Source organism: Schistocerca cancellata, chromosome 2 (assembly GCF_023864275.1).
Source record: "Schistocerca cancellata isolate TAMUIC-IGC-003103 chromosome 2, iqSchCanc2.1, whole genome shotgun sequence".
NCBI classification, from domain to species: domain Eukaryota; kingdom Metazoa; phylum Arthropoda; class Insecta; order Orthoptera; family Acrididae; genus Schistocerca; species Schistocerca cancellata.
This window is the reverse complement of record NC_064627.1, coordinates 804,141,809-804,162,843: the sequence shown is the minus strand read 5'-3', so window position 1 is coordinate 804,162,843 and position 21,035 is coordinate 804,141,809. Positions and strand designations below refer to the sequence as shown.

The 21,035-nt window shown below is 44.3% G+C and overlaps 1 protein-coding gene across 2 annotated transcripts in view; it reads left to right on the top strand.

Moving 5' to 3' along the window:
• LOC126162664 (atypical protein kinase C) overlaps positions 1-21,035 on the top strand; it is a 761,639-nt gene that overhangs the window by 73,653 nt on the left and 666,951 nt on the right. The gene's annotated exons all lie outside the window — the stretch shown is intronic.

The window sequence follows — 21,035 nt, the reverse complement described above, 5'->3', positions numbered from 1 at the left end:
TTTTGCACATACATACAGAGTCTAGTTACCATATGGGCCACATTCGTGGGAAAAAAAGCGTTTCCAATTTTGCTCATGACACCTGCTTCTCATACGTCATCGTTACTGCAGATATGGCTGCCGAGATACGGAAATCGGTTAATATCTTGTTGTACGTTCTGTTGCACTATAATTTGAGTAGGTATGCACTGGGGTGACAAAAATCACAAGATACCTCCTACCGCTGTGTCGAACCTCCTTTTGCCCGACATAATGCAGCAACTGGAGGTCGCGTGGACTCAACAAATCGTTTGAAGACCCTTCCAGAAATGCTAAGTCATGCTGCCTCAGTAGCCCTCCATAATTGTGAAAATGTTGCCGGTACAGGATTTTGTGAACGAATCGACCTCTCGATTGTCCCATAAATGTTCGATCGGATTCATGTCGGACGACGTGGATGGCATAATCATTCGCTCGAATTGTCGAGACTGTTTTTCAAACCAACTGGGAACAATTGTTAGCCGTTGACATGGCGCATCGTCATCCATAAAAATTCCATCGTTTTTTGGAACATGAAGTCAATGAATGGCTGAAATGGTCTCCAAGTAGCCGAACATAACCATTTCAAGTCAATGATCTGTTCAGTTGTACCAGAGAACCCAGTCCATTCCAGATAAACACAGCCCACATCATCATATACCCATCACCAGCTCGCACAGTACCTTCGGCCCATGGCTTCGTGGGGCCTGTACCACAATCGAACCCTACCGTCAGCTCTACCAACTGAAATCTGGACTCATTTGACCAGACCACGGTTGTCCAGTCGTTCAGGGTCCAACCGATATCGTCAAAGCTAGGAAAGGCGGTGCATTTGGATAATTCCTTCGTGGTGCGTCGTCCCTTTAATGTAGGCTCTACTACCTGCTGTTTCTGGAGCACTCGTAATGTAGACGTCATAGATGCAGGTGCAATGCCGCCGGCCGGAAATGTAAGCAGTGATCGAGCTGCCCACTTTCCCAGGCTGTACAGTAAGGAAGCTTTACTCGCTTTAAAATTTAAGCATATGACAGAATGGAAATCACTCCAGCGCCGTATGAGCGTTTTAATTTATGGACGCGAAATAAAATATTTCACGTCATATTTTGATACACACGTGTCTGTTCTCTTTGCAGACACGGGTGAATGTCCTTTTTGTTTCTGAAAGTTGGCCGCTGTCTTTGTGTTCCCCAGCTGACCTCAATATCGAGACAACTGTTAACACTTGGTAACGCACCCGTCACGGGGAACAATGCTCTATTCTTCGGCAAGAGCGGAGGTGTCAGATTTCGTTCGACACAGAACTGTGCGTGCAGCATTGACCTCGAAGCCTTGAATGAAATCTGGATATACGGGAATTTCATCCACGAGAGGCTTTGAGATTATCTTAAGCTGTGTTCCGCTTACGCGAGTGTGATTATATATAGTGTCCGCAATTTCAGAAGAACTGGGAATAGAGATGCGCAGTTATCTTCATGAAACGTTTGCTGTCGCGTACGGAAAAAAATATCATGTTGCTTGCTGATTTCTGTTGGACGTCTGGCCATCTAATGCGGCAAGGTCGTTGTCTAAATGCCACTGTGTTATTGCACGAATTAGTGCATATAGCTTGGCCAAAATAAGAATGACCCGAATTTTACTTTCGGCATTGCCGGATATCGTAATTTTTAAGCAGCAAGGTATCATGGAAAGCATAAGATTCGAGTCTGAACACTCTAACACATATTTCAAGTGACATATAGCCCCCAGAGAAGTCCGAGGAAATCGCAGTGCCTATTAGTTGTGCAATTTGGAGTGAGGTGGTTTATTAGAACGATACCAAAGAAGAGCTGCGATACAGCTCTCCATTCTGGTCTATCCTGCGCAAGCCTACTCGTCCCTTCATACTACTCCAATGTACGTCCGTCACATCGTGCTTATAGTAGCAAGTGATCACTTAGGCTTAATCTTACGCTTAAATTTAGGTAAAGCAGGTGGAATATTCGGTTCATTATTAGAATATTTTCAGAATGCTGTCAGTCTGTCCAAAGAAGGTTGCTTACAAAACACTGTTGAGACCAGTCGAGGAATATTCTGTAGTGCGTGGGCTCAGCAGGGTAACTTGAACACACGCAGTACAATGAAGACCATAACAGGTTTGTTTGACTCGGTTAAGAACGTCATGGAAATGATGAAAAATCGAAACTAGAAGATGCTCGTAGATAGATGTCGACTATTCTGTGAAAGCTTGCTAACGAAGTTTCAAGAACCACTGTTAAGTGAGGAGTTCAGGAATGTACTACAGTCCTCTGTGTATCTCTTATGTAGCTGCTGAGAAGGAACTAGCCATGTTAAGAATTTTCTTGCGTCGAATATACTCCCCGTTGTCTACACACGACTGTAGTGACAAAAGCGAGCGCTGTGCTCCCGACCGCATGCACAGAGGTATGTAAACAGTGATTCTTCCCGCGCCACATTCATGATTCGAATGGGAAGAAAGCATAATGTATAATGGAAAGCACTGTATAATGTATAATGGAAAGCACTGTAAGGGAGTAATGAAATGGAGCTCTGGTGCATTTGTTTTTGACTGCTTGTAATAGACCATTTCGTGGCTGTCGGTTTAAGCAGTCAACTCGTCTCCCTCTCTCCCTCTCTCCCTCCCTTCTGGTAGAGTGGGAAAAATGAAAGGGCAGGAAATCACGAAACAACGCTGGAACTGTTTCTGCATCGATTGAATGCTTTTGAGTGCAGATGTAATAGAATGTCATACGATGGGAGGCACACACAGCGAATAAGGTTTGAATGAAATGGCGAGTATTTTCTAGTTCTGTTTGCGACCGTGAGAATTGTGTAACATTTCCGCTCCACCTGTAGCATGGAGCCGAAATAAGGATTCTGTTGACTTTCCCTTCGAAACGAGACTTCCTCAATAACAGAGCCCAGCGACAGTTTGCGCTGTGTGGAAGACCCGTATTTGTGTTTCGTTTGTGTTCAGTTCCAAGTCATATATAGGGTGGACAGAAATAATGAAAGCTCCGTGCTATTGGGAAGCTGTTGGTCTTGTCGAACAAACAGTCAACGCGAAAATGTTGTTTTACGCCTCAGTTGTCTATACAGTTATTTTTAAATCTTGTATGAAGCAGGTAGCAAGTAAACTGTACGAAATAGGTTTGATTGTTTCAAAGAGCGTTGGCACGTTTTTGACTGAAGCATGTGAAGAGAGGTGTACCAGATTAATCGCTGTAGGAGAGAACATAGTTTATAAGAAAGTCGCGAGAACCACACACTAGTCATCAGGCATTATAAATAGTGTTGAAAGTGAGTTACCGAATACAGGATGTCACTATATACACTCATGCGCAAAACTTAAGAACGAAAGTCTTTGGTGTGACGTCATACGCGCGTGACTGCGTGTGAGATTGCTCTCTTTAAGTTTTCATCTATTTTTAGGTTGCAGATATATAACGGTTTTTGTGTTAATATTTACTATATAAGTGACTTATTAGTGGTTTCTTCATTCACCTTTGCCTTTCTTGTGTTGTGACCTGATATTTGTGTTTCGTATCGAGCAACTTAACCTCTTACCCGTGTTTACATTCCGCGCTGACCAGTTGCAGCTGTAGCGGCGCATCGAAAGCTAAGTACTAATTAATTGTTTGTGTATAGTAGTTTATTTAGGAACTTTAGTAGTCTTCAGCCGGTGTTCTTGGTGTTTTCCGGTGAAATAACTTCAGAAGAAATGTTTGCGAACTGCTTTCAGTTTCGTTACTGTCATTAGACGTTTGATTTTCTTTCTGTGTTAGTATTTCTTATATTCTCATTTGTTGTTGGTTAATAATGTCAATAATAGTAGTTACTTTCCTTGTGGAGCAAGTTTGTGATTATTGTAATCAGTTTTTAACATCTTCTTATTGTAGTAGCGGAACTTAGATAAAGTTGTTTTCTTGTTTCAATAACTGTAAAATTTTACCGTGAGTGAGAAGTGTGGGATTTGCCGTAGGTTCGTGAGTAGTGGATTGCGGTGTGAGACTTGTTCGAAGTATTTTCACTGGGGGGAATGCAGTGGGGAAGCCAGTGGGCATTCTGGTGAGATCCTCTTCTGGAACTGCAGGTTATGTAGCAAGAGTAAGTTGATAGAGGAGCAGGAGCGTAAGATCTGTGCCCTTCAGGTGCAGTTGAAAAACGCACAGGAGGAGCTAGATAGGATGAGGAGGGAGAATGGGGTTGGGGAATGGGAGCTGGCTGTTGGCAAGAGATCTGCTAGGAGAAGGAGATTTTCAGATAGTTTTACTATTGGTGTTTGTAATAGATTTGACCAACTGTCAGAGTCTAGTGGAGAGGAATCTCTAGTAGCTGTAGATGTAGGAAGTATGCAGAAGACCTCAGCAGTTACGGTGGCTAGGACAGTTGCAAAGTCTAAGAGAAAGAAGAAGGTTCTGCTGTTAGGTAGTTCTCATGGTAGAGGTGTAGGCCAGCAGTTGCAGGAAGTTTTGGGGAGTATTGTGAAGCCTAATGCAGGATTGGCTCAGGTGACTTTTAACATAGGGGGGTTATGTAGGGATTTTACAAAAGAGGATCAGGTAGTGATTGTGGGTGGGGTTGGTAATAGTATTGATAGGGATGGGGAGTATGACATAGATGGTGACCTGGAAAAGATAGCCACTCAGACTGGCAACACGAATGTGCATTTCGTGGAACTGTTTCAGCGTCACGATCGGCCTCTTCTTAATACAGCCGTCAGGCGTAATAACATGAGACTTGGGGGTGCGCTAATGACAGAAGGCATGAGTCACATTTCAGTGGTGTCGGTGGAGTCTATCAGCAGGACGGATTTCACTCGACATGGCCTGCACCTCAACAGGTATGGAAAGGGGAGGTTGGCAAAGCTTATAGGTGACAGCATAGGTGGGGGTGGTGGGATCACTCATAGGAAAATTCCGGTAGTTGTGGGTGTTAGAGCTGTACCTTTTTTAGATTGAAGTCAGCTGACAGGTATTCCTGCTTAAGGGAAGTCTCTCTAACAAAGAAACCACTTTCGACAAAGCTTAGGTATCCGATTAATGAGGGAATTAGTATATTTCATCAAAACATACAAGGCATTAGAGATAAAGTTAGTGAATTACTTATAGATGTTGACTCTGAAATTATTGGTATATCTGAACACTTCTTAAATAAGGAGATAATTCAGAGGCTTCCTTTACCAGGATACAGGTGGGCTGGCAGCTTTTCTAGGAGCTCTTTGCGGTGTGGGGGAGTAGCCATGTATGTGAAAAACAAACGGCATCCCATTTGAGTCAACTGATGTTTCAAAGTACTGCACTGAAAAGGTGTTTGAGTGTTGTGCAGATGTGGTTAAATTTAACGGAGCTGAACTTCTAACTGTTGTTATTTATAGATCCCAAGACTCCGATTTCACAACGTTTTTGCTAAAGCTAGAGGAGGTTCTTGGTTCACTTTATAGGAAATACAAAAAGTTAGTTATATGTGGTGACTTCAATATAAATTGTATAAATGATTGTACAAGGAAAAGGATGCTGGTAGACCTCCTTAATTCATATAATCTTATGCAAACCGTATTCTTTCCAACGAGAGTGCAAGGGAACAGTAGAACAACCATATACAATATTTTTGTTCATTCGTCATTACTAGAAGGGCATTCTGTTAGCAGAATGGTGAATGGCCTTTCAGATCATGATGCACAAATTTTAAGTCTAAAAGATTTTTGTGCTGCAACGCAGGTTAAATATAGTTACCAACGTTTTAGGAAAGCTGATCCAGTTGCTGTAGAGACTTTTGTAAACCTTATCAAGGAACAAGAGTGGCAAGATGTTTATAGTGCTGATACAGTAGACGATAAATATAATGCTTTCCTCAAGACTTTTCTCGTGCTCTTTGAAAGTTGCTTTCCGTTAGAACGTTCAAATCAGGGTGCTAGCACAAACAGCCAGCCTGGGTGGCTGACTAAAGGTATAAGAATATCTTGTAGAACAAAGTGGCAATTATATCAAAACGTTAGAAACAGTCACAATCTAAATGCAGTAGCCCATTACAAACAGTATTGTAAGGTGCTTAAAAAAGTTATTAGGAAGGCAAAAAGTATGTGGTATGCAGATAGAATAGCTGTCTAGGGATAAAATTAAAACCATATGGTCAGTCGTAAAGGAAGTGGCTGGTCTGCAGAGACAGGTCGAGGATATAGAATCAGTGCGTAGTGGGAATGTCCGTGTTACTGATAAGTCGCATATATGTACAGTAGTTAATAATCACTTTCTGAATATTGCAGGTGAACTAAATAGAAACCTAGTCCCAACAGGGAGTCATATAGAGCTCGTAGAAAAAAGCATCTGAAATGCTCCTCCATGATACTGACAAGAGGGAGATTGAGTTAATAATTAAATCACTAAAGACCAAGAACTCTCATGGATATGACGGGGTATCTAGCAGAATACTGAAGTATTGTTCCATGTATGTTAGCTCAGTACTTAGCCATATCTGTAACTTTTCCTTTAGGAGTGGTCGGTTTCCTGACCGATTAAAGTACTCGGTAGTGAAGCCACTTTATAAAAAGGGAGACATTGATGATGTTGACAATTTTAGACCTATTTCTATGCCATCGGTGTTTGCTAAAGTTATCGAGAAGGTTGTTTATACAAGGTTACTGCAGCATTTAAATTCACATAATTTGCTGTCAAATGTACAGTTTGGTTTTAGAAATGGCTTAACAACTGAAAATGCTATAGTCTCTTTTCTCTGTGAGGTTTTGGACGGATTAAATAAAAGGTACCGAACGTTAGATATTTTCTTTGATTTAACGAAGGCTTTCGACTGTGTTGACCACAAAATATTACTGCAGAAGTTGGAACATTATGGAGTGAGGGGAGTAGCTTACAATTGGTTCGCCTCTTACTTTAAGAACAGAAAGCAGAAGGTAATTCTCCGCAATATTGAGAGTGGTAATGATGTTCAGTCCCAATGGGGCACTGTTAAATGGGGCGTTCCCCAAGGATCGGTGCTGGGGCCACTGCTGTTTCTTATTTATATAAATGATATGCCTTCTAGTATTACAGGTGATTCAAAAATATTTCTGTTTGCTGATGACACCAGCTTGGTAGTGAAGTATCTTGTGTGTAATATTGAAACATTATCAAATAATGTAGTTCATGAAATAAGTTCGTGGCTTGTGGAAAATAATTTGATGCTAAATCACAGTAAGACTCAGTTTTTACAGTTTCTAACTCACAATTCAACGAGAACTGATATTTTAATCAGACAGAATGGGCATGTTATAAGCGAGACGGAACAGTTCAAGTTCCTAGGCGTACGGATAGATAGTAAGCTGTTGTGGAAAGCCCATGTTGAGGATCTTGTTCAGAAACTAAATGCCGCTTTATTTACCATTAGAACAGTATCTGAAGTAAGTGACATTTCAACACGAAAAGTAGTCTACTTCGCATATTTTCATACACTTATGTCATATGGTATTATTTTTTGGGGTAATTCTTCTGATTCAAAAAGGGTATTTTTGGCTCAAAAACGGACTGTTCGAGCTATATGTGGTGTAAGTTCTAGAACCTCTTGTCGACCCCTATTCAATAGTCTGGGAATTCTGACATTGCCCTCACAGTATATATTTTCTTTAATGTCGTTTGCTGTTAGCAATATTAGCTTATTCCCAAGAGTTAGCAGCTTTCACTCAGTTAATACTAGGCAGAAATCAAATCTGCATGTGGAATGCACTTTCTTGACTCTTGTGCAGAAAGGAGTGCAGTATTCTGCTGCATCCATTTTCAATAAGCTACCACAAGAACTCAAAAATCTTAGCAGTAGCCCAAACGCTTTTAAGTCTAAACTGAAGAGTTTCCTCATGGCTCACTCCTTCTATTCTGTCGAGGAGCTCCTGGAAGAGCTAAAAAAATTAAGCAAATTCCAGTGTTACATTCTTGATTTTCTTTATTTAAACTAATGACGTGTCGCCTGAATATGTTTCTTATATTTCATTTTATCTGTTTCTACAATCGTGTTATAATTTCATGTATTGACTCGTTCCATGATCATGGAGACTTCACCTTAATGTGGTCCCACGGAACAATAAATAAAAAAATAAAAAAATAAAAGTAACTTACGCTTATATGTCACTTCTAAATAACGTAGCTCGATGAAAATAGGACAATACATAGAAAAAACTGAGACACTATAGTACAGAAGCTAACTGAAAGAAATACGCAATTGACGAACAGAAATGACACTTTTATTCGAAGAAATTAATTACTCTATCAGCGCGATTCGTGGTGGTCCACTTGACATTACAGACGGTAGGGCATGGTTCTTAATAAGGTGTGTGATCAGCGCGGAAAGCATTACATGCCCTGCGTCATGCTCCAATGCTGGCCACAAAGCTGGTGAGGGATTCTCGTGGTAGGGCGTTCCATTTATTCACCAGCGCTGTTGACAATTGGTGAATGGTCGTTGGTGCATATCGACGTGTCCCAAACGGGCTTGGTGGGATTTTCGTCGGGGTAACAGGCAGACCAGTCTATTCGGCGAATATCCTCTTGTTCCGAGAGCTCTACCACCTGCGCAGTTCGGTTCGGTTACGCAGTATCATGGTACTCTATTGTTTCTACTGTTTCTTGCAAAGAGTGAATGATTTTTCTACTGAATATGTAATATCATGAGACCGTGAAGTTTTGTGATAATGACGCCTAACAATGCAGGCGTTTCAAAAGGACCACCAATGTATTATCCTAGAACTGCTAAAGTTTTTCATGGTTTTCAATTCTGATGAACGACAGTACTTCGCTTAGTCAGCGACGTCATCCCAAGTTTGTTTTAGTTGATAAGTTCTCACAGACTAGGGCAAGTAGTAGGTTTACGTCTTTTGCGGTATCTACTGACTTCTTGAATATAGCGGTATGAAATTTCACTCCAGAATGTTGACAGTTTGAATCTTTGCTGAGATAAATGTCAACTACAAAAATGACAAGAGGTAACCTAACATCTAATTACCAAACGCGCCTTTATTGACAAATTATCAGTTCGGAAAAAAAAAACCTGGAACTCAGTCTGAAGTTGACTGATGGTCACACAATTGATTTGTGGGTGCATCCAACGTTAAGAGCCACTCTTGAAGTGTACATTTCCCTTTTTCTTTATTCGCACGGTCGCACGTTCGAATCATGCCTCGGGCATGGATATGTATGATGTCCTTAGATTAGTTAGGTTTAAGTAATTCTAAGTTCTAGGGGACTGATGTCCTCAGATGTTAAGTCCCATAGTGCTCAGAGCCATTTGAACCATTCTCCTTTATTTACGACCCTAGTGGTCGTGGCTAACATGCGCTTTATCAGCACTTTCTCTTCTCCTCCATTCGTTAGTTTCTTTATCGGCGCTGTGGTGTATTACCGAATCATTGATTTTTAATTTTTTGTTCTTTCTATTTATTTGAATTTTTGGCCATTTTGCTGTTGTCGCATTTTTGAAAAACGTCAGACATCTTCATTTTGGCTTTCATCATATGTTTTCTATTGGCCTGGTACGATCTTGAGAGAGTCTATTTCTTTCCAGTGAATAAAGCCGACGGGGAATACGAAACGAAGTTTTGAACTGTAGCCTTGTACTGCATCTCATGCTCGTGAATTTAGCTACGGCTGTGTAAAAAACAATTGACAGAGTATTCAAGCTGGTACAGTCCTCTAATGGTAAATTCAAGTGTGTGTGTGTGTGTGTGTGTGTGTGTGTGTGTGTGTGTGTGTGTGTGTGTGTGTGTGTGTGTGTGTAGTGGAGAGAGGGAGAGGGGGGGGGGGGCTCAATTGTCTTCCAATGTTGACTGATTTTTCTTGATAAGCGTATTTGTGTTACCGCGTTTCACTGTGTATCCATTGTCTCCTCCACCTTTGATATGTCTACACCTACATCTATACTCTACAAACCACTGTTAAGTGTATGGTGGGGGGTGGGGGACAAGTCCCATTATGACATTTATTAGGACTTTTTCCCGTCCTATTCACGTATGGAGCGCGGGAAGAATGACTGTTTAAGTGCCTTTGTGTGTGCTGTAATTATTCTGATCTTGTCGTTACGATCCCCGTGGGACCGATTGTAGGTTCTAGTATATTCGAAGAATCATAGAGAGTCATAAAGCCGGTCCTTGGAACTTTGTCAGTGGGCCATCTCAGGATAGTTTACGTCTGTCGTCAAGAGGATGTCAGTTGAGTTCTTTCAACATCTCAGTAACACTCAGTAGCAAAACAAATAAATACGTTACCATTCGTGCCGCCCTTCTCTTTTTATGTTCAATATCCCCCATTAGTCCTATGTGGTGCCGGCCGCTGTAGCCGAGCGGTTCTAGGCGCTTCAGTCTGGAACCGCGCTGCTGCTACGGTCGCAGGTTCGAATCCTGCCTCGGGCATGGATGAGCGTGATGTCCTTAGGTTAGTTAGGTTTAAGTAGGTCTGAGTCTAGGGTACTGATAACCTCAGATGTTAAGTCCTATAGTTCTTAGAGCCATTAGAGCCTATCTGGTAGAGGTCCCACACGTTTGAGCTATATTCTGGGATGGGTCGCACGAATGATTTGTAAGCTACCTCCCCAGTTATTCTACCAATAAACTGAAGACTACCACCTGCTGTACCTACGGCTGAGTCTATGTGACCATTCCATTTGATATCCCTACAATGTGCCACACCCAGGTATTTGTATGAGTAGCTGAGACTCATTGATGTTATAGTCGTAGGATACTACGTTCTTTCGTATTGTGGATACACAATTATGTATTTCAGGACACTTAAAGCAAGTTTCCAATATTTTCTCCACTTTGAAATATCAAGATGTTACTGAATATTTGTGCAGCTTATTTCAGATTGTATTCATTATAGGTAAGTGCATCATGTGTAAAAAGTCTGCGGTTACTATTAATATAGTGCAGAATGAGAAGCATGGGTCCCAACACTTCCCCAAGGCGCACCCAAAGTTCTACATCAGTCGATGACTGTCCATCCAAGATAATGGCCTGTATTCTCCTACCAAAGGTCCTTAATCCACTGACAAATTTCGCTTTATATCGTTCTTTGGTAATAAGCGTATGTGTAGTACTGAATCAAATGCTTATCGAAAATCAAGGAACACTGCGTCTTCCTGGCTGCCTCGGTCCATGACTTTCAGTACGGCATGTGAGAAAAGTGCGAATTGGGTTTCAAATGAACTTTTTTTTCTTCGAAATGCGTGCTGTTTGGTCTGGAGGTGGTCATTCTGTTCGAGATACCTCATTATGTTTGAGCTCGGAATACGTTGGAAGATTCTACAGCAAAAGGTTGTCAGGTAGTGATATCCGGATACGTATTTATTTTGTTGCTAGACGAGGGGAAGGAGCAGACACGGGGTGTGATGTCGCGGCGACGAAAGCGCCGCACTGTGGACGAGGGAGGCTTGCGGGTGAAAAATGAGTTTCAGAAGTCGTCTCGCGTTACATGGGAGAGCGCCGTGTCGCGGGCCTCCAGCCTCTTTACTGCCGCGTGTTAGCGAGCCGGAGACGCAGGCGGAGGCGGAGAGGGCTCTCGGAAGTGGGAAGTTGCGGCGTTCGAGTGGCGCCAATAAATTGTCGCCCTCCGCCTGCCGCATCTTCGAGACCGCTTTAAAGCGGCAACGTCTGCTGCTGCTGGCACAGTGTTTTGCTGCGCCTGTGGTCTGCTTTCCTTTCCCTTTCGCCACTCAGCAGAACGCCGAGGCGGTGGCTCCCTTTCCGCGGATTTTGCTGCTGCTGCTGCTGCTGCTGTGTGTGTGTGTGTGTGTGTGTGTGTGTGTGTGTGTGTGTGTGTTCTTGCCCGCCTGGCTGCCTTCCGCTTGACCCAGTTCTGTCGCCCCGGAGTGGCGACTCTGAATAGTGAGACGGGCTCGGAGGAAAAAAGCTAGCGGCCCGAAGGCTTCAGCTTGCTGCTTTCAGACGCTGTTGGATCAGTTAGAAGCCAATTTCGGCGGAATGTGCCAAGGTCTCCAAGTTTATTCTTCCCGCCCCCTCTGTATTGTGAATCGTTAGCTGTGGGACTCGGCGTCTGCGACGGCAATCTGGCTGCGGACGCCTTTTGTTGCGGTGGGATTTCATTGCCGTGGAGAACTTACGCCGTGAAAAATACATTATAAATACGGTGGTTGCCACATCAGTCAAGGTTACTTGATATTGCAAAAGGCTCACTTATAATCTAAATGAGTCGAAGACTGCCGTTTGTAATTTGACGGGGTTTCATTATTACTGGAAGACGTATAGTTTCATTATTACTGGAAGATGTATGTCTTCACTTCACAGTGCGATGGGGGCTTAGTACTTACGATATTCGACTCAGGTTCGCAAGGGGTGCGGTTCGAGTCCCCTGCCCCCCTGGTCCTGCCTTTGGTTTTCTGTGTCTTCTCCAGGGATCCATGACGTAGTTATTCTTACAACGTTTGGAGAAGACGATCATGATTACCTTTACTTTGTACATTCCGAGCTTGAGGCCCATCTGTAATGACTATGACCTTGGAGAAATGTTGTTGTTGTTGTTGTTGTTGTTGTTGTTGTTGTTGTGGTCTTCAGTCCTGAGACTGGTTTGATGTAGCTCTCCATGCTACTCTATCCTGTGCAAGCCTCTTCATCTCCCAGTACCTGCTGCAGCCTACATCCTTCTGAATCTGCTTAGTGTATTCATCTCTTGGTCTCCCTCTACAATTTTTACCCTCCACGCTTCCCTCCAATGCTAAGTTTGTGGTCCCTTGATGCCTCAGAACATGTCCTACCAACCGATCGCTTCTTCTAGTCAAGTTGTGCCACAAACTTCTCTTCTCCCCAATCCTATTCGACACCACCTCATTAGTTATGTGATCTACCCATCTAATCTTCAGCATTCTTCTGTATCACCACATTTCAAAAGCTTCTATTCTCTTCTTGTCTAAACTTTTTATCGTCCATGTTTCACTTCCATACATGGCTACACTTCATACAAATACTTTCAGAAACGACTTCCTGACACTTAAATCTATACTCGTTGTTAACAAATTTCTCTTCTTCAGAAACGCTTTCCTTGCATTGCCAGTCTACATTTTATATCCTCTCTACTTCGACCATCATCAGTTACTTTGCTCCCCAAATAGCAAAACTCCTTTACTACTTTAAGTGTCTCATTTCCTAATCTAATTCCCTCAGCATCACACGACTTAATTCGACTACATTCCATTATCCTCGTTTTGCTTTTGTTGATGTTCATCTTATACCCTCCTTTCAAGACACTGTCCATTCCGTTCAACTGCTCTTCCAAGTCCTTTGCTGTCTCTGACAGAATTACAATGTCGTCGGCGAACCTCAACATTTTTATTTCTTCTCCATGGATTTTAATACCTACTCCGAACTTTTCTTTCGATTCCTTTACTGCTTACTCAATATACAGATTGAATAACATCGGGGAGAAGCTACAACCCTGTCTCACACCCTTCCCAACCACTGCTTCCCTTTTCATGTCCCTCGACTCTTGTAACTCCCATATGGTTTCTGTACAAATTGTAAATAGCCTTTCACTCCCTGTATTTTACCCCTGCCACCTTCAGAATTTGAAAGAGAGTTTTCCGGTCAACATTGTCAAAAGCTTTCTCTAAGTCTACAAATGCTAGAAACGTAGGTTTGCCTTTCCTTAATATTTCTTCTAAGATAAGTCGTAGGAGAAATACACTCCTGGAAATTGAAATAAGAACACCGTGAATTCATTGTCCCAGGAAGGGGAAACTTTATTGACACATTCCTGGGGTCAGATACATCACATGATCACACTGACAGAACCACAGGCACATAGACACAGGCAACAGAGCATGCACAATGTCGGCACTAGTACAGTGTATATCCACCTTTCGCAGCAATGAAGGCTGCTATTCTCCCATGGAGACGATCGTAGAGATGCTGGATGTAGTCCTGTGGAACGGCTTGCCATGCCATTTCCACCTGGCGCCTCAGTTGGACCAGCGTTCGTGCTGGACGTGCAGACCGCGTGAGACGACGCTTCATCCAGTCCCAAACATGCTCAATGGGGGACAGATCCGGAGATCTTGCTGGCCACGGTAGTTGACTTACACCTTCTAGAGCACGTTGGGTGGCACGGGATACATGCGGACGTGCATTGTCCTGTTGGAACAGCAAGTTCCCTTGCCGATCTAGGAATGGTAGAACGATGGGTTCGATGACGGTTTGAATGTACCGTGCACTATTCAGTGTCCCCTCGACGATCACCAGTGGTGTACGGCCAGTGTAGGAGATCGCTCCCCACACCATGATGCCGGGTGTTGGCCCTGTGTGCCTCGGTCGTATGCAGTCCTGATTGTGGCGCTCACCTGCACGGCGCCAAACACGCATACGACCATCATTGGCACCAAGGCAGAAGCGACTCTCATCGCTGAAGACGACACGTCTCCATTCGTCCCTCCATTCACGCCTGTCGCGACACCACTGGAGGCGGGCTGCACGATGTTGGGGCGTGAGCGGAAGACGGCCTAACGGTGTGCGGGACCGTAGCCCAGCTTCATGGAGACGGTTGCGAATGGTCCTCGCCGATACCCCAGGAGCAACGGTGTCCCTAATTTGCTGGGATGTGGCGGTGCGGTCCCCTACGGCACTGCGTAGGATCCTACGGTCGTGGCGTGCATCCGTGCGTCGCTGCGGTCCGGTCCCAGGTCGACGGGCACGTGCACCTTCCGCCGACCACTGGCGACAACATCGATGTACTGTGAAGACCTCACGCCCCACGTGTTGAGCAATTCGGCGGTACGTCCACCCGGCCTCCCGCATGCCCACTATACGCCCTCGCTCAAAGTCCGTCAACTGCACATACGGTTCACGTCCACGCTGTCGCGGCATGCTACCAGTGTTAAAGACTGCGATGGAGCTCCGTATGCCACGGCAAACTGGCTGACACTGACGGCGGCGGTGCACAAATTCTGCGCAGCTAGCGCCATTCGACGGCCAACACCGCGGTTCCTGGTGTGTCCGCTGTGCCGTGCGTGTGATCATTGCTTGTACAGCACTCTCGCAGTGTCCGGAGCAAGTATGGTGTGTCTGACACACCGGTGTCAATGTGTTCTTTTTTCCATTTCCAGGAGTATATTAACAAAAGTAAAGCAAGGGTAATGAAATTTGGTCGAATTTAACCCCTTATGATCTGACGGCACGTTTGAGTAGCACTTAAAAGAAAAGTATAAAACATTATCTTTCGTTACTAGTCTGACAAGACTGCCGCGCCACGGTTATTGTTAGCTTGGTAAATTGTTAGCTTTTGCGGATGTGGTGTTTGTGGCTCTAGAGTAATTTGAGTCTTAGCTGTTCTCACGCCATTCGGTTGTGCGTAGTTGGATGTGGATCATTCTGTGCTTGGTCTTGAGTATTTACTGTGATAATCTAGTTTCATACTTTCACCAAATTTTATGGTAAGACTGTTTATCCTAATAACCGATTAGAAGCGTAAAACATTTACGATTTTTTGAAAATGTTCATATAAAATATTTTGTACTTGTCAAGCCCCGCCAAGTTTATAGCTTAATGTTTTTGCATGACAGGCCACGGCAAGAAAATTGGAAGGTTAGGAGATAACGGAGTTACTCCACAAGTTTTCCCTATTTAGGAACATTTCTCATGTTGTAATGTTTTTCGATGACTGAATATATTATGACCTAACGAGACTTTGAAATTCCTTTTTTTTCCTTCTTGAAATAAAACACCAAAACATATTTCTTTGGTTTTCTTTCTACTAAGACAATTTCCAATGTACCAGAATGACATAAAAATGCGACTTGCCAAAACCAAAGAACAAAAATCCAGACGATACTGATGGAACTAAATTAGGCAATAAGACACTAAAAATCATAGATGAGTGTTGCTATTCGGACAGAAAAATAACTATAGATGGCGAAAGTAATGAGGTTATAAAATGCAGACTGGCAAAAGCAAGAAAAGCGTTTCTCAAAAAGAGAAATTTGTGAACATCAAATCGAAATTTGAGTGTTACGAATCTTTTCTGAATGTAAGTTATTTGAAGTGTAGTCTTACGTTCTTATGTGGAAGTGAAACTTTTACGATCAGCATTACAGACAAGAGGTAAGTAGCAGGCTTTTGATTCAAATGGTTCAAATGTCTCTAAGCAATATGGGACTTAACTTCTGAGGTTGTCAGTCCCCTAGACGTAGATCTACTTGAACCTAACTAACCTAAGGACATCACACACATCCATGGCCGAGGCAGGGTTCGAACCTGCGACCGTAGCAGCAGCAGCAGCGCGGTTCCCGACTGAAGCGCCTAGAACCGCTCAACCATAGCGGCCGACGAGGGTTTTGAAATGTGAGATTAGAGAATAATGCTGAAGTTTACGTGGGTAGGTGGAGTTACTGATCAAGAGTTACTGCATCGAACTGAGGAGAAAAAAGCTTTTTGGCACAACCTGCCTGAAAGAAGAGAGGATCATCACGGCAAACAAAGAAATAAGTTTTTCGACGCAGCTTGTCAGATAAGTATCACTCAGACAACACATTAAGGTGTTTCTTCTCTTCTTCCCGTGGAGCCATTACCCTGCATCACGCTACGATAATAAATAATGTAACTTTTACGTTCTCCGTCTGCAGATGAACTTGAGAAAGTTCGAAAACTAGTTTATGGAACCAAACTGATATTTCCGTGTTACTGTCCTACCTCCCCTGCATACCCTACTGTTGCCCGACCGCCTATGGAACGTCTCTTTTCCAGTCGCCCAAGGGCAACGAGACCATTTGGGATTCGTGCCATGCATTTGCTTGAGTCCCTTGGTGTGGAGCGTGCGGCACCCCAACTCCAGGGTTTTACCCGTCTGCCATCCTGGTTGCTCCAGAGGCCCAGCGTCCTTTTAGACTTGTCAGAGTACCGGAGGAGCTGCACTCCTGCGTTTGTTTTTACCTCCTTATTTTATGATATTTTAAACCAGCATCCCGACCATGTACCAGTATTTACGGATGGCTCTAAACAGGGAGACTCTGTTGGTTGTGCTGTTGTTTTCCCTGATCGAGTCGTCAAGTTACGGCTTCCTGCAGCGTTTACCATCTTTGATGCCGAATTGTTTGCGATCTTGCGGGCATTGGAGCAGATGAGATGTGTTCCCAGTCTTAAGTTTCTCATCTGTTCTGACTCCCTGAGTGCCCTTCAGACCATGCAACACTTGTACCCAGCGGATACGGTCGTCCAGAACATCCATGATGCCCTACTCCACCTGCAACGGCAGGGGAAGGAGGTTTCTTTCTGCTGGGTGCCGGGGCACGTGGGTGTTAGGGGAAACGAACTGGCGGATGTGGCTGCCAAAGATGCATGTTCCCTCCCTCACGTTGTTGAATGTGCCGTCCCCCTCCATGCTGTTACCTCCCTTTTGCGTTTTCGTGTTATGCGTCAATGGGAAGAGGAGTGGCTGGCAGTCGGTGAAAATAAGCTGCGTCTGGTCAAGGCCGCCACGCGGCCATGGCGTACGTCCTACCAGTCATGCAGGCGGGATGAGGTTCTTCTCACTCGCCTCCGCATCGGGCACAGTCCCTTAACGCACGGTTTTTTACTCCGGCGGGAGGACCCCCCCCCAATCTGCAGTGCTTGTGGCGTCCAGATTACGGTCCGCCACATTTTACTTGCCTGTCCTTTATTCTCTGACCAGAGGGCGGTGGTTTCCTTGCCACCGGACTTGCCCTCTATTTTGCAAGACGACGCAACGACTGTGGTTAAGGTCTTACAGTTTTGTGTCCTGTCCAATTTGTTGCCTCGGATTATTTTAGGGAGAGGATTGTAATGTGCTGCTGGGTGACTGGCTCACCCAGGTTTTAGGTAAGAGGTCCGCCAGTCACGATTACCTACTTGTTTCACTTCGATTTCTGTTCTCTTTTCCTTGTGTTTCCTTTCCTCTTTTAGTGCGTTTCTTCTCCTCTTGTTTTGCCTCTGTATGTGAGGATTTGGAACTGCGTCAGGTCTGTGTCTTTTAGCCGTTCTCCTTGTTCGGTGTCAGTCTTCGTCCCTTCACTGCATGTGTTCCTGTTTCTATGCGTTTGGGCGCTGATGACCACGCTGTTTAGCACCCGAAAACCTCAAACCACACACACACACGTTTATATTCTATTTGTATTCAACGTTTACCATGCTACGGTGGGCTGGTATTGCAGACTATGTGACTGTGCCTTGTGTACTTGCGTGCCGGCTTACCTGAGGTGTCCATGAAACATTCATTGGTCATGTTCTTCCTTTGTCTCCGGTTATTCACATGCGTAAGTGGTCTCAGCATGGCGAGTCACTGGCACACGTTCCACAAGAATAAGCTGGACCAACACAACCACGAATTGGTGTGTTTGTTCTTTACCGCAGCTAGTTGCGTCGGTATTCCTGAACAATGTTTTAATAAAATTGTTGGTGAACTTGACACCAGTTCTGTTAGCTTGAATGTTTCAGATATTATGTATATTCAGCGGACTAATTATTATTCTCTGTGCCCTTGTGACAGTGGACGCAAATTTACGTGAACTCGACTCTCTAGTATACCGCCAGTGAAATTTTCATCTGTTCACCGGTTGTTATTTTCCCTCCTGTAGTAGTACGTGATGAAATACTACGTAATCTACCACTTGTCCGTGATGTCATTACGTAGTGTTGTAGACACCGCAAACAGGAGGATGCGGTAGAGACGTACCCCCTTGTGTGCTGATAATGACCCCCTACTGCTGTGAGAGCCCCTGCGAGCAGAGTGCATTAACACCAGAGTCCTCGCGCGGTTGGAGTGCTGGTAAAAGTATTGCGTCGCTTTCTTGAGGGAACGGACGCGGCCGAGGGCGAATCTGCTTCCTCTCTGGCGAGATCCAGATACGCGGCGAGCGCGGAGAAAGTGCAACAAGCACTCCCTGCCACGGGGGTGGCCACCGCCCACACATTCATCGTACGCGCACAATTAATCATACTTAACGAACGACAGCACTGAACAGAGCTCACAGTTAAGTTGGTCGTGCTATGAGACAGGTAAACACGCGGCTGTTATTCTGTCCGAATCTAATCTCTATTCTTCTTGCTTATCGAAGAACTTTCGTCCGAAGTTGATGCAACTACCTGCCGTCCTAGTGCCATCCTTTGTGTGAGGAAGTGAATGATGTAAAAGTGAAAGCAGTAAATTTTTTGAACTTGCTACAATTTTTTTCAGTTTCTTATTTATTTATGCAGGTTGTAAATGTATTCTTCTACTTCTCTTTATAGAACAATTTTATGTAAATAGAAGGACAACATGCAGTGTTGCTATTGCAATTTATGTAAGTTAAGACCTTCTGAACATTACATGGAGCAAGCACCACTTAAAAGAAAACAGTGAAGTTGTAATTTATCTGAAAGCACATATGTTTATCCTGTAGATAGGAACAGAAAAAAATCCCTGTTTTGCAACTAAATGTTTATTTTCAACCAAAAATGTTCTAACTGTTCATGTGAGGGTCAGCAGTGGTCTATAAAACGAAGATTATTGTTTTAACTAACCATTTTGTTATGAGATTTGTAGTGTTTCCTGTTAGCAGATTTAGGTTATCTTACTATTTGTCACTGCAGGACAACGTTTTCACTTTTGGGTTTCCTAGTCTTTCCCAGTCCTCTTTAGTTCTTCTGTAGTCTCTAGAGGAGCACGCTGATTCTTGTTAACTGTGTGTCACTGATTGGCGCTTCACTGGCGCAGCCTTGTTGTCTGTACAGTCTGCTTGACCTTGTTGGCGAGATAACTGAGGGATCCAAGAAAAATACGCCTTGGTATTTCGTGCCGATCGCATAGTCAAAGGACATTGCATCTTTTGGTCTGTTTGGACGCATAACATTTAATCTATTTGTGTCGAATGTCAGCTGTCTATTATTGTAGCAGGCGCTGATGGTCTGAAAGTTGCTTCGCATTTTGTAACAAATTGCAAACATTTTCATCTTTTTGTGCACAGAGCTGTGCGAAAAAACTCATACAGGTCCTGAAGCATTATATGATCCAACGCATTTTAAACGATGTATCGCATCGATTTTAAACAAACTAGTAGTGGTTCCCAAACTGTTCTTGCGAAATCATAATAAAATGTAACCCAATCCGATCACATTACATGTACAATGATCAGCCAGCGCTTTATGACCACCGACCTGCTGTCGATGTGAAGCCGTCCAGGCAATAACAGCTTCACATGGCGAAATGACTGCTACTCACACACTTACGGTGCCTGCAGTACCAGTGAGCGTGTTGTCCGTATGCAGAATGGGGAAGGCGCGGGATCTTATCTGAGTTCGACCGAGGGCAGATTGTGTGGCTCGGCACGAGAGTTTGGAAAGAGCACGACTTATTGGGTGTTCTAGGAGTGCTGTGGTGAATGTCTTCAACACGTGGCGAAACCAAGGTGAAACACGTCCAGACGTCGTAGGGTTGCCCCTCCCCCTCGCCTCCTCCTCCTCCCCCCCCCCCCCCCGCCCCTCATTGCAGATTTTGGGCGTCGTAGGCTGAGCAGACTGGTAAAACAGGACTGCCGGCGGTCTGTGGTGGAACTAACATCAGCCGTTAATTCTGGGCAGAGTACAAGGGCGTCTGAACACAGAGTGAAGCAACCACTCGTAACGATGGACCTCTGCAGCCAACGATCCATGCATATGTCAAAGTTAACACCACGGCATCGGCAACTACGACTGAAATGAGCACGTGACCATCGGCACTGGATGTTGGCGCGGTGGCACAGTTTTGCATGGCTTGATGAATCCAAGTACCTTCATCATGCCGATGGGAGGGCGCGAATCCGCCTTCTTCCAGGGGACCAGATGCATGACATCTGTACTTTTGGACGGAGACAAGTTGGCGGCGGCTCCATTATGTTCTGGGGACCATTCGCGTGGGCATGCATGGGCCAATGGAACTCGTGCAAGGCACCTTGAGGGCCGACGAGTATCGTACACTGATTTCAGACCACGTACATCCCTTCATTACGACCATGTTTCCCGACGGAAGTGGCATATTTCGGCACGATAATGCGCCGTGTCACAAGGGCAG